Here is a 14,292-nt window from a genome sequence, read left to right as displayed (position 1 = left end):
ATAATAAATTTTTAGGATGAAGAGCTGTTAGGTGAAGAATAAATACTCCCAGACATAATTATTTTATATCATTTCCAAAGCCATTTCCAAACTATGGAAAGAGAATATGTTCTCCTCTTTTATACTGATAGTAAAAGCAAATATTTATAACACAAGGCTGTCCAGGAAAGAAATAGTATCCGCATATAATCTGTTTTTACTGCACTGTCTGCTGCTCAGTTTTATAAACAGCTGCTAGCCAAATGTAATTCGAACCCAAACCCAATCATTCTATGACTGTTTGATGGAGGAAAGGGAATATTTTGTTTAAATATGTCAAAGAAAATGTTAAAAGTCACTCCAATTTTTGGGTCGGTTTTCTTTTTATTTTTTTTTCTTGGCAATGTGGAGCATCCTTTTGAAAAAGCCTAAGGAAACATGTAGCAAGATGAGAGTTGTATTGTTATAAAAGACTAGCACAAAGCTTTGTCACAGCGACATTCAAGTGTTTCCAATCGTGAGTAGGTGGCACAGACATGAATCCTACTGAGAAATAATGAGATGTGTGTACATATGAACCTCCTGTGTATCTTTTGGAAAACATATCCCCAAGAGAAAATGACATAAAACAACTTGCAATTAAACTTTATTTGATGCCAGATGAGAAACAAATGTTTTGGAAAACGAAATTTTTAATACAATAATAATTTGCTTTCCATGTGCAGAACAGCAAATCTTATGCAGTTCCATGTCTTTAGCCAGTATATATTTCCAAAAAAAGTTCAGCTGAAGCTGAGAATTTAATTGCAAAATATATATGTATATTTGTGTATTTATATATGCATATATAGAGATATATACTGTATATTTGCTTACTAAAATGTTGTTCAAGTAATGAGCACTGATTATTCCAGTTTTATATTCACTGTATATTCAAGGGGCAGATAGGTAATTAGTTCATTGTAGTTGCTCTTTCTCAAAAAAGTCATTACAAAATTGTAAAAAAAAAAATATATTGTTTCTTATACCAAATCTGCTTTTTAAAACAGAAAAACATGTTTTTGCAACCTAAAATGTATAAGTAGTCTATAAATAATTTTACATCTCCAGAAATGTTTTCTGATTTTGGGTTTTTTATTTATTTTTTATGATTTTTTTTAATTTTATCATTTCTTTAGTATGTATGTCATACACAAACACATACACAGATTTTCTTATGTACAAAATATATGCAAAATGTATTGTTTTAATGTATTTCCAGTGGACTATAAAAGTTTCATTCTATATATGGGGAAAGAAGTATTCTTTCTCCTTTTTCACATAGGAAAGTAAAGAATATAGCATTAAATTTGAGACTAATATATTTGCAAACTTATATATGTGTACACATATATGTTATACAATACATTGCATACTTATATCACATATCTATATAGCATACACACATGGGAATTATATTCATGTAGCATGTATATATTTATGAGGACCTGTAATTTCTTCTAGGTAGGGAATATTTGGTTTGGAAATTCCCTCTAGTGATATAGCTAGCCTAATATTTTCTAATTTATAATCATAACGAATGCTTGGGGCATTGAAAGGTTAAATAATTTGTACTGGGCCCACAGCTAATGATATCTAGTAGTATCTACTTTACAAGATATGTCTTGAATCCAGTTCTTTGTAATTCCAAGGTTCCACACACTACATTACACCACCCTACCAACTGCCATCCATTAATATAGATTAGTTCACATCACTTTTGTGAATCTCAGATGATTAAAATTACTCCCTTAATTCTACTTACCTGTTGCAATTCAATAAATATGTATAGAGTTCCTTTTACTTGCAAGGGCTTCCATAAAAGTCTATCTATGTTTGAGAGTTATTGGGTTTTCAAGCCTCTGCTAGTGGAACATAAACCTTGGGAATATGCTGAATATAGAGCTAATGGAAATACTATAGTCCAAGCTTTAGCATAGAGATCCTAGATGAACCCATGGGCTCATAACCAGAATTAGTCACTAAGAAATGACTGTTTCTGGCCTATAGAAATTCCTCAAGGTCACCTTATGAAATATGAGGATCACTGTATCAATAGAGAGACTAATGAAACTAGTGGCAATATTAATTTGCTTTAATGAAAAAAGGAGGGAAGATGATATCAGACATTTATTAAATATTTACCATTGCCAGGTACTATGACAAAGCTGTTTATAAATATCATCTCATTTAGTGCTATATACATAAAGAAATATATATAAATTCAGCATTTAGTAGTTAGGAACAGCCTTAGAATAGGAAAAACCTAAGTTTAAGTCCCACTTCTGACATGTACTGGCTATGTGACTGTGGACAAGTCATTTCATTTCTCAACACCCCAGGCAAAGCAGTTGTGCTGCATTGGCAGAGGGTATTTAATGTATATAGTAAAGCAATAAAATCACAGGTCTGTACAGATGCATACACACACACACACACACACACACACACACACACACACATACAATTTAACATTTAACAGGAGGTAATCAATCAATAAAATTAACAAGTATTTATGAAGTGTCTACCATATGCCAAATACAAGTACAAAGGATAAAACTTTTTTTTTATATAGTATACAGAGACTTGGCTTCAGAGTTAAAGAAGTCTAGGGTTAAGGTCCCTACACTGACCCTTACACAGTCTAGAAAAGCAAATCAGAAGTAGACAGACAGACACAGACACAAAGACATAGAAAAGAAGATAGAGTGAGATACAGAGAAAGAGAGAGACAGAGACAGAGATGGGGGCAGAGGGAAACATGGTTATCCTCCTAAGAATAAGCAATGAATCTAGAGGCAGGATTTCATTGATGGAGGATCCTAACAGTTTTAAAAAAAAGTATTCTTCTATCACAGGTCTTCAAATGCTTTGCAATTTATAATCTTAGAGATTGTCTGGATGATTAATAAATTAAGGGATTTGTCCAAGGTCCTGTTGGAGTAGTACTTAATTCAGGTCATCTTAACACCAATGCAGTCTCTCTTTCAATTTCATTTCATTGCCTCTTACCAAAGGAATCAATCCTAGGGAAATTGAAGTAATTGATTGACTACATTCTGCCATGTTCAGACTATATCTGGAATGTTGTACTCTATCCTGGCACCAAGGATTAAGGAATCAATCCTAGGGAAATTGAGGTAAGTGATTGACTACATTCTGCCATGTTCAGACTATATCTGGAATGTTGTACTCTATCCTGGCACCAACCATTAAGATGGAAAGTATTCAAATGAGGACAAATAGGATGGTACAGGGCCTCTAAGTCATACCATGTGACTGTGTAAAAGACCATAATTGCCCTAGAGTTGAGATGGGGGAGTGGTGGGAGGGAGGTGTATTCAAGCTATCTTTTTAAATACTTAGACTAAGCAGAGTGCCTGGTACATACAGAGTGCCTAATATATGCTTCTTAATGCATTGATTGACATCAAGTTATATGGAATCCAGATTAAATTTATTTTGTTTAGCCTCAGAGGACAGAGCTATGAAGAAGCAACGAAGTTGCAGGAGGTAGTGACTTCTATTCCTCAGAAATCTTTAAGACTCAATCCCTACTTGTTATGTATGTTGGAGTGGGGATTCTTTCTAAGGTGCCTGTTGAAGTCCTTTCCTCTGCTTAATTTCTATGATTTCCTGATTTGCTGAACAAATTAATTCAAAATACGTAGCTCTGAAAAATTAACTTGGATCAAAAATAACTTGGGAGGGTATGATGAAACCATATGGTTTTGCTATGATTGATGCATTTCTTTCAATTGTTGGAATGGCAACATTTTGAACATTGCTCACTTTGAATCTAAGCAAGCTGGTGAATTAGTTTTGTTTGAATAAACTACTTTGGATATATAAATTGATCAAAATGACCCACTTGATTATTTGATAGTTTTTCTAATTGATCATTACTAATTGATAGTTTTCTAATTGATATCTACTTGATAGTTACTTGATAGCTATTCTAATTTTTACAGTAAAGACAAAACTACCTAAAGATTAACTTTCATTCAACATGTTTACAATCCAAATTATTCTGCTAGGTGTTATGGCAATAAAAAGATTAATATGATATTTATCCTTCCAAAGCTTATATTTGAAGAGGGCCTTTAAGGATAAGTTAGATCCAGTAAGGTAAAAATAAGATAAGAGCATTTCAGATAGAGATAGGAGCCAGCATTGAGGTCTTTATGTTATATTACCAAAGATTTCTGAACAGGTGAATGAATGTATGGAAGCCTTTGGGAGAAGTATATGAAAGATAATGGGTAGATAGGAGACTGAAGGTAGGAAATAATTTTACAAATTGCTAGAATAATCCAAATGAAGAATAGTTAAGTCTGTTCTTAGAAACTGGTAGTACAGTGGGAATGGACAGAAAGGAAAGTATATGAGATGTCTTGTGGAATTTGATTTGACATGTTTTGAAGACTTATAGAAATAGAGTGTCAAAGGAATGATCAAATGAATAAAGCACTTATGAAGGCTTACTATGTGCAAAGCATTATGCTAAGTAGTTAGCATGCACACAAAAAAATATTTTTGTGAGTTCTCCTGGAGCACACATTATGATAAAGTATACTTATAATACATGTGGAAGGTTCTAACTGTAGGTCAGATAGAAAAGTCCCATAATTCCCACATTGCAGCAATCAGATTTTAATTATTTGTTTCATCTCGTTTTCACTGATAAAATCATATCAGTTTCTGGTTTGAACACATTGATAGTGTCTTCTCTTCTGGATCTTCAACACCTGTAGCTGTAAGACCTGCAGGAACAGGTTCTAGACTGCATCTGGGTTGCTTTCCAGAATGATGGCTACAGAAACTGTGCTAGCAGCATTGCTGTTCCAAAGGCTCTTGGGTTCAGGTCCTGGGCTGCTTTATTCAATGTCTGAAGGGATATAGTAATCAAAATAATGATGATGGTGGTATTGATTAGGCTTGACTGACACATGCTGCCTCTTATCTCTTCCTCAAGGTGTCTCGCTGCTTCAACTAGTTTGTCAACCCTATGAGTGACAGCTGACTGGCAGTTAGTTAGGGAAGGGTTTACAAGATCCTCATCCTCAAATGACTATGGGGACTGGAGTAGAAGCATGACTGCAGTTCAGGGGACATGTCACTCCCCAAATCCTTGTTGGAGACATCTGGTTACAAGTTGTTACTTATTGTAATAAAAAAAAAATCCTTCTCCACAACTATTTTTCTTTCCAGTGATGGCTGTGGAGACTGCATAGAAAGTAGGTCTGGTAGTTTGGAAAACACAGTTCTAACCAAGGCTCTTGGCTTCAATTTCCTGAATTGTTTCAATCAAGATCTAAGGGAACATGAGGATCAAAATGGTACTTATAGGCAGGATGTGCTGCCTCTTGTCTTACCCTTAGGATGTCCTGCCACTCCAATAATTTTGATGATTGGTGAGGATGTTCAGAAGAAATCTTAATACTGTGAATAAGTTCACCTACTTGGCAGAATACTTTTCAGAGACAAACATGTAGATGATGAGGTTAATTCATGCAAATCAGATAGTTGTATTTGGGAAGTTTTAAAGAAGAATGTGAGGGGGAAGACGTGTTAAGAATGCTTTCCAAACTGAAGATCTTCAGAACCATTGTGTTGATTGTATTGTTGTATGCCTATGAAACCAGCACAGTATACTCACCAACCAAGAAAACTCAGATGATGGTTGTAAGGGCAGGGCCTGAAGAAGGACTGGTATTTTTGGGAGTGGGAGTACTACTCCAGGCCTCCTGCCCTGATTTATCTATTAGTATGACAGTTGTCCAAAAGCTGCTGCTGGTAATAATAAATATGTGTCCCTTCTCCAAAATAATTTCTCCCCTCAATTAAATTATTAAAACATAAGAAACCTATAAGATCTTGAAAGTTTTTAGAATGGGCAAATCTGACAATAATGATACCATTCACAAAAACGAGAAAGACAAGTAGAATAGGGAGTTTTAAGAGAAAGATAATGACTTTGGTTTTGGATTTGTAGAAGTTTAAAGTGCAATTTATAAGGGCAAGTTAAGATGTCTAACAGTCAATTGTAAATAAAGGAACTGGAGACAGATGTGAATCATCTATATAAATATAATGCTTGAAGACATGAGAGTAGACTTTCTAGACTAGATAGCCAAAGGAGAAAGAATAATTTTGGATTATGAGAAAATCCTTCATTTAACAATGTTCTCCTTTCTGACTCACCTATATCCCATAAAAAAAGAACATATCTCTATGTTAATAGATGATAGAATGGCTAATCAAAAATTGTTAATTAGTATTTAATTAAATAATGTGTTCTTTTTCATTCTTCACAGATTCTGCTTTAATGGGAGAAAATATAAAACAAAAATAGTTAAGAACTAGTTATGATTCTAAAAGATTATAGCATGTGATATATTTAAACACAAATTACTTTTAAACTTTGAAATTAAAGAATTCAGAATATTTTTAAATAGTTAACTTTAAAGCAACATGAATGTTATGTGAAAACTTTTGTAGTAAAAGAGATGAGATAGATGGTAGAAGTTGTTTCTGCAATGCATCATTTGACAGGAAGTTAAGCTATCAGAATTAAGCCTTATAGGTATCAATCTTACATCCATACATGGTGTATGTCCTAGTTACCGAATAGATATGAAAGGCCCATTAGGGTGGCTTATCAGCTGTATATTGGTGTAATTAAAGAGTCTGATAGCATTAACCTGAGCTGTGAAAGTCTCCAGACAATGCTTTGTTATCAGTCATCTAACCCTTGAGCTTAAACAGTGACAATCAGAAGACTTTCTCCTCTACTTACCAAAGGATAGAGGATCCCATTTTTATTGCAACTAGTGAAATTCTTAAGGCATGTAACTTTAATGATTCTTTTCATTTTTTTTCTTAAAAAAAATTCCCTCTCCAATGCTCATGAAATGTTTCCCTAGATTTCTTTCGTGAAAATGTTAGAATATTATCCCACATAATTGATCATGTCTGCTTCACTTCAGTATAGAACAAATAATGTGTTAATGTGGATAATTGTGTATTTGTCCAAAAGATAGTCCCCTTGATAAGTTTTCACCCTCACCCCAAATAAGTTTTCATTCATATTTATTTCTCCTGTAGCACTTTTGCAACAACATTGGTTTTGAGATGGATAATTGAGGTGGATTTTGCAAATGGCATTCCTCATTAGATACCACCAAGCCCTTTTCCCCTCATTAATACTCAAATGACAATTTCTAGACCAACCCAATCCTAGCTTTTTCATATAGATTGCATTTCAAAATTTTCTCTCCATGGATGTTGCTGGAAATGGGTTTTTCCTTTACATAAGCAAATGTCTCTGGGGTCAACAAAGATAGAATACTGGATTAGAATCCAAACACTAAGGTTCAATTTTCTGCTCTACCACTTAATCTCTTTGTGCCAGTGGATTAGTCATTCAAGCTCTCTGAACCTGTTTCCTCATTTGTTAAGTGTGAATAATAAGATGTACACAGTGCTGTCTTGGTAATAAAGATGAACCGTATGCTCAAATTGATTTGACTTGTAAAAATGCTAGAAATATGCAAAACTCCAATTGTTTTAAAGAATTTTCTAGAAAATGAATTAAATAACCCTATCAAATTTTATTTTCCTTTCATGTTCAGATACAACATGGTAACCTGAATATAATACAGGAACTCCTATGCCATCTACCTCCAACAGTCTCTCTTCTAATATATGTTATTGTCCTTTCCATTGAAGGTTGTAAGCCAAAAGGGCTTATCATCACTACTTCACCTCCCATTCTATAACCTTATTACTTTAAAAAAAAAAAAAGTTTTTTTTTTCTTCTTACTTTTTTTCTTTGGTGAGATTATTCTATTTTTATCTATAGTCTACAACCAGATCACAAGCTGTTGTGACACTTCTCATTTCCTTTCTCTCCTTATGCCCAAGACTGATTTTTTTTAGGCTTCTAAAATCAAAGACCCAGAGCCTTGAGCCTGGCCCTTAACCAGGTTTTCCATACTTCACATGAACCCTTACCCTCCCCCAACTCTTATCAGACTTCTATCTCTATTTAGCATGCATCAAGCATTGCTTAGATCAGGATTTATTCAGATTATACACTGACCTGTCCATTAATCAGTCCACTGTCCACACTTCATAAAGAGAATACCAAATGATCCATTTATTTTGAACTGATAACTTGAACTAAAAAAACCATCAACTTTAATGTGAAAATGCAAGGAAAATTCCCACACTCTACCATGAAACTCTGACCTGAGGGGATCTGTTCTAATGTTCACAGGAAGCCATAAATTGTAGTATACATTTTGCCCTGTTAACTTATAATTTGTGAAGGGATAATATCAATCCCTACTCTGCCCTGTTCCCTTTCTCAATCTTACATCTGCATAAGGCATCTAAAAGTTTTTTAAATGGAAAGGATTTTTTTTTTCCATGACACAAAAGCACAAGGGATGATAGGTAAAGTATATTTCATGGTATAGTGAAAAGGAGCCAACTGTTATCATTTATGGATTGGAGAAAGTAAATCCATGACAAGAAAACTATAATATCTACCTACTGGGAAGCTTTGATGCAGTAATAATTTTAGGGTGAAAATGAAAAGGGAAGGAGAAATCATAGTTCTGATTTCTTACCTGGTAAATTCAATGGCCTTTCTGTAACATTCATTCTATTGACCTCTATAGATTTTGATCTCATTTATTTTTTCCTCCCAAATCATAAACTCTTTTTCCTTGAGTTTTATGACACACAATTGTTTTGCTTTCTACCCCACCCTCCTGCCTCCTTGACCACAGCTCAAAATCTCCTTTGCTGAGTCATCACCTTCCTCTTGTCTACTAAGTATGGGTAGCCATCCTCCAAAGCTATATGGTAGCTGTCTTGGGGATATCATCAGCTCCTATGGCCTCAAAGAACATTTTTCTATAAATGACTCCAAAATCCATGTTTCTAGCTCCAATATCTCTGCTGACTGTAATCTGACAATAACAGCTGTCATCTGTATATCTCTACTTAGACAAGTCTAATAGACATCTTAAATCAAAGTGTAATTTATTAATTTTTTTCTCCAAAATCCATTCCTTCCCCCAATTTCCCAATTTTTTTAAGTTTACCATTTTCTCTCCAGTCACTCAGAATTGCTATTTTGGAGTCAATAAGACTTAAGTATTTATTGTGTCATTGTATTAGGTACTAAAGATACAAAACCAAAAATAAAACAAACCCTCTTCTTAATAAATTCAAATTCTATCAGAAAAAATCATATATGTGTGTGTGTGTATGTGTATCCTTATAAATGTACATATATTTGTATATGTATATATGTGTACATATATAGAGATTATATGTATTTTAAAATAGAAATATATATATATACATTATATACACATATTATACGCAAACACACACATACACACAACTTACATTAGAGAAGGAGGTTTTTTTTTTTCCCTACCAGTGAACATGTTGTTCAGTTGTTTCAGTTTTGTCTGACTCTTTATCACCCCATTTGGGATTTTCTTGATAAATATATTGGAGAATTTGCTATTTCTTTCTCCAATTCATATTAGAGATGAGAAAACTGAGGCAAACAGGTTTAAACTATTTGACCAAGGTCATATAGATATCAATATGAATAAATTATATTTAAACAACTTTTAAATATAACTAGGAAATAATTTGAGGGGTCAGCATCAATGAAAGGAATTAGGAAAGATCTTATGTCAGAGGTGGCGTTTGAACTTAGTCTTGAATGAAGCTTTAAATTCCAAAAGAAAGAAAAGAGGAGGCATGGCATTTCAACCATGGAGGCTGCCTATGCCAGGATAGATAGGCAAGAGTTAGCGTTATAAGTTTGGATACAGCAAATAAACTAGTTTTGACAAAAATGAAGAGTTTATGAGATATTATGTAAAATAAGTCTGGAAAGCCTGAAGCAAGATTGCATGACAAATAATAATAACAATAGTCAGTCTTTATATAATACTCTAAAGTTTTAAAATTCTTTATAAATATTACCTCATTTAGTTTCTTAAAACAGCATTGTAAATTGGTTATTATGGTCATCCTCATTTTATAGATCAGAAAAATGAATTAGACAGAAGTTACTTAGCCAGAATCACACAACTAGCAAGTCTGAGGTAGTCAAATTCAGATCTTTCTGACATCTAGGTGGCTCATTTGTTAGATTACTGGGTGAGGAGCCAGGCAGATGTGAGTTCAAATGTGGCCTCAGACACTTAACAGTTATATGACCTTGGACAAGTCACTTAGTCCCATTTACCTCAATTTCCTCATTTGTAAAACAAGGTGGAAAAGAAAATGGCAAACCATTCCAGTATTTTTGCCCAAAAAAACCCAAATCAGATCCCCAAGAGGCAGCCAACTAAAAAATAATAAGTAATAACAAGACTCCTGACCCAATACTCTATCCACTGTACCATCTAATTGCCATAGTAGTTAGTAAGTGGAGATAAGGAATTATCTGTGAGACAATGCAGAAAAAAAAAATCAGTTGGACTTGAGAACTTATTGGATGAAGAGCCCAGTGTGACTCAAAATTGTGAACATGAGTTGTTGCAAGGGAGAAAAAAATGAGAATAATCTTAATTAAGCTCCAAATATATGCTAAATACTATGCTAATCACTTTGTGAACATCTCATTTGGTTCTCACAATAACCCTGGGAGGTAGGTGCTATCATTATTCTCATTTCACAGATAAGTAAACTGAAATGGACAAAGGTAAAGTAAAAAGAAAAGTTTGGAAGCAGGGTGTGTGGTTTTGATAACAGGATACAATAAATTCTGTTTTGGACATGTTGACTTTGAAAGTCCCATAAAGTATGCATATAGAGTTGTTTAGAAAGCAGTAGGCACTATGAGATTATAGTTCAGGAGAAAGACTAGACTGCATATATTGAGCTTTTGCCTCCTCCAGGAAACTTTTTCTAATCCCCTAACTGCTCTCCTTTTAATTACTTTGTATCTTTTTTAATATAGATACATTTATATGTGCACATGTTTAAAAAAAAGCCACATGTATGTATATTAAATAAATTCATTAAAGAAGAGGACCTTTCATTTTTATAGGTGAGAGTAATGATTATTAATAATCAATAATTTGGGGAGATCCAGAGTTTCCTCTTTTTAAGTCCTCATTTCAAATTTAGTCTCAATTATATTACTGATAAGGAGATTGAATTAACTCTCTCCTCTGTCTTGGTCAGATCCCACCCAACCTTATAGTTTGGGAGGGAACAAATTTTTTGATTAGATTGCCCAAGGATGGACAATTTAGAAGTGCATCCTTTTATTAGAATGGTTCCTTCTCTCATTGTAATATTCATTCTTCTCATTAATTATTAACCAATCAGATTTGAATGCCACTCCCAGGAGCACTCACTTTTTAAGGGCATATAAATTGTGAGCCCACCTCCATAATTTGCCTTTGGTTCAAGAGAGAGATCACTAAATGATGATTCTTTTTATTATTAATATGCTAGCATTAATAATAAAATGATCAATTAGAAACTATGTCTCTTGAACTTTTAAAATGTTATATAGGGTAGGACATGGATGATGATCAAGCAAATAGAATGAGACAGAGTACTCAGATAGGTAGAGGAGACCTAAGGAAAAAACAATATAATGAAAATGTTATGAGGAACTTCAAAAGTCACTAGATTTAGTAATTTCAAGTTCATTGGTAGTCTTAAGAGAGAGCACTTTGAGTTCAGTGATAAGATCAAAATTCATATTGGAATCCTAAGTGAAAGGAGTAGAGATAATAAGAAGAATTACTAGGGAAGGAAGTCAAATAGTTCTCTTGTCAGGAACCTCCTCTGTATGAGTGAATGAAAGAAGGGAAAACATTCATGAAGGATTGGGGAGACAAATATAAAAGAAAAACTCAACCCTTACTTCAAGAAGATTGTGTTTTAATGGGCAAAAAAACATACAGAGGACCCTTGGCCAGAAAGTGGTAATTTGGTCCATAAAAGTGAAGAGTTATGAGTGGGATTATAGGAAACTAGATTGACCTACATGATATAGGAACATTGGCAGTTCATTTCATTAATTTCGTAGTTCCAGAAAGGATGTAGAAAACTTGGAAGTGAAAAAGTGCTAGAAGTGAAGGTATAAGTCTGAAGTGTTTATTCTCTGTGTTTCCAAAAGGTCACATTTTTGGAATCACAAGAAGACATTTGTGTGACATCTAGGTCTTAAGAAGATTCATTGATTTGATTTCTTTAAAGATAGTTTGAAGGGGTAAGGGAAATTGAGTAAGGAGAAGATAGAAAAGAGGTATAACCAAACCACTTCCTGTAGAAGTTTATATATTTTGTGTATTTTGTCCTAACAGCATTGATAATGGTTTAAAATAACTCTTAATAATTGTCTAAACTTGGACAGTCCAGGCATAAACAACAAATCTCCAAATAGGTGGTTTCCACACATAAGCTGTAACCTACCTGAAGGTTGGGTGATTACTATTCATTCTGTTTGAGACACAGACTTAATTATACATTTTTCTTTCTTTCTTTCTTTCTTTTTAAGATAGGGTCCATATTCTGTAGGATTGTTTTAATGCAAGACCATCATCCTCTTTTGCTAGTTCAGCTTATTTGGTGCAGATATGAAAATGAGAAGGAAAGGAATCTCAGACCCCTATTATTTCAATCACTAAAATCATTCATTCCACTGAATTTACCACTCGGGTAAGAGTTTTGCCAGGGAGACTATAATCCAGTTTGCTGAGAAACGATCTGCAAATTCATTTCATTTCTTATGGGATAATTTTCAATCAATTTTGCCAAGGTCAGAGGCTGAATTCCTTCATTTCTCTTCTTGGTCATGCTAAACTGTGTGTAGTATATTGTTTATACTATGTACTACTATTTTGCTAGACACTGAGCCATTTTTTTAAAATCTGAAGAAAATGTACAACATTCACAGTCAAGGTTGGAATGCCCATTAATGTATGCATATGAAGTGCTGATTCTAAAAGTTTTGAAGATTTCAGCTTGAAGGCTCCATATTCTCTGAAGCTTAAGGCACTTTGTACCTCACACATTCTGAGGCTCAGTCATTCAAGTTAATTACTGGCTGCTGCTGGCTGACTGCCATGCTCTGTGTACTGTCTCACCCCCAGCTGGGTATGGTCAAAGGAACCACAATATGTCCTCCACCCCCAGGCCCCACAACCGTCTACCACTCTCCAGTGAAACTATGAACAGCAGCACAAGCTGCCTGAACTTCTTAAAATCATCTAAAATGCTGGCTGCCATTGAGGTTTTCTCTGTTTAGGTTTTTTTTTTTTTTTTTAGTAGTGGAACCAAATTTTTTGTTGTTGCAGACAAAGTTTTGTAAACTCTGTTTTCTTTACTAGCATAAGACAGCATTAAATGACTTCGCTTTCTTATTTTTTTTTAGCAGTTGTGGCAAATAACTGTGATCTGAAGTAACAAAAATAATGATAGGCATGAAATTTTAAAGATCTATAGAAAAATTTCAGCAGTCCTCAACTCCCATACCTAAAAATCTGTTTTGATTTAACATAGTTATAATGGACTTGATAACAAAGTAGAAACAAAAATCTCCTGCGTAAATGGTAACAGACATGTGCTATGTGGTTTTCTTTCCTTATATAATAAAGCAAGTTTTATTTCACTGTGAATCAAAGCAATGGTCATGTTTAAGTTGTCTTATCAAAAGAAATCATCCAATGAACATATAATTATAGGTCAAATAAGACAAACTATGGCAAGGGTGAGCTAAAAAGCAAAATGGAAGATTGGGTCCATTGACTCTTTGATGTCTCCATTAGATAAGCTGAATATTTCAGGAATTGGTCATAAATGAGGTTTATTACTAAAAAAAAAATAGCTACATATAATGTCTGTTCAACAAACATTTTGTGTCATTATAAGCAGAAAGATTTTCTACTTATGAAAGCCAATATTAATGATACCATTTTTGTAGGACTCCTAAGGGATTCAAGATGGAAGAATAAGTTGTGTCCATAAAAGATTAAACAAATATTTGGGGAAGAAATTGGATGAAGCAAAATGTATATGTCCATGGACAAAACACCTTAATGTGATTTAGATCCTTCCCCTCTGTCTTCACCAGTATTTCTGAATGTTTATCCTTTCCATTATTTAGAAGAGATAAATAATTATTGAGAAAAATACAAAGCCAAAATAATACAATAGGTTTGTGTGACATTTCATCTCATTTTGGAATTGTGTTTGTTATTTTTAACACAGGTC

Source organism: Antechinus flavipes, chromosome 1 (assembly GCF_016432865.1).
Source record: "Antechinus flavipes isolate AdamAnt ecotype Samford, QLD, Australia chromosome 1, AdamAnt_v2, whole genome shotgun sequence".
NCBI lineage: Eukaryota > Metazoa > Chordata > Mammalia > Dasyuromorphia > Dasyuridae > Antechinus > Antechinus flavipes.
This window is presented reverse-complemented; position numbering follows the sequence as displayed.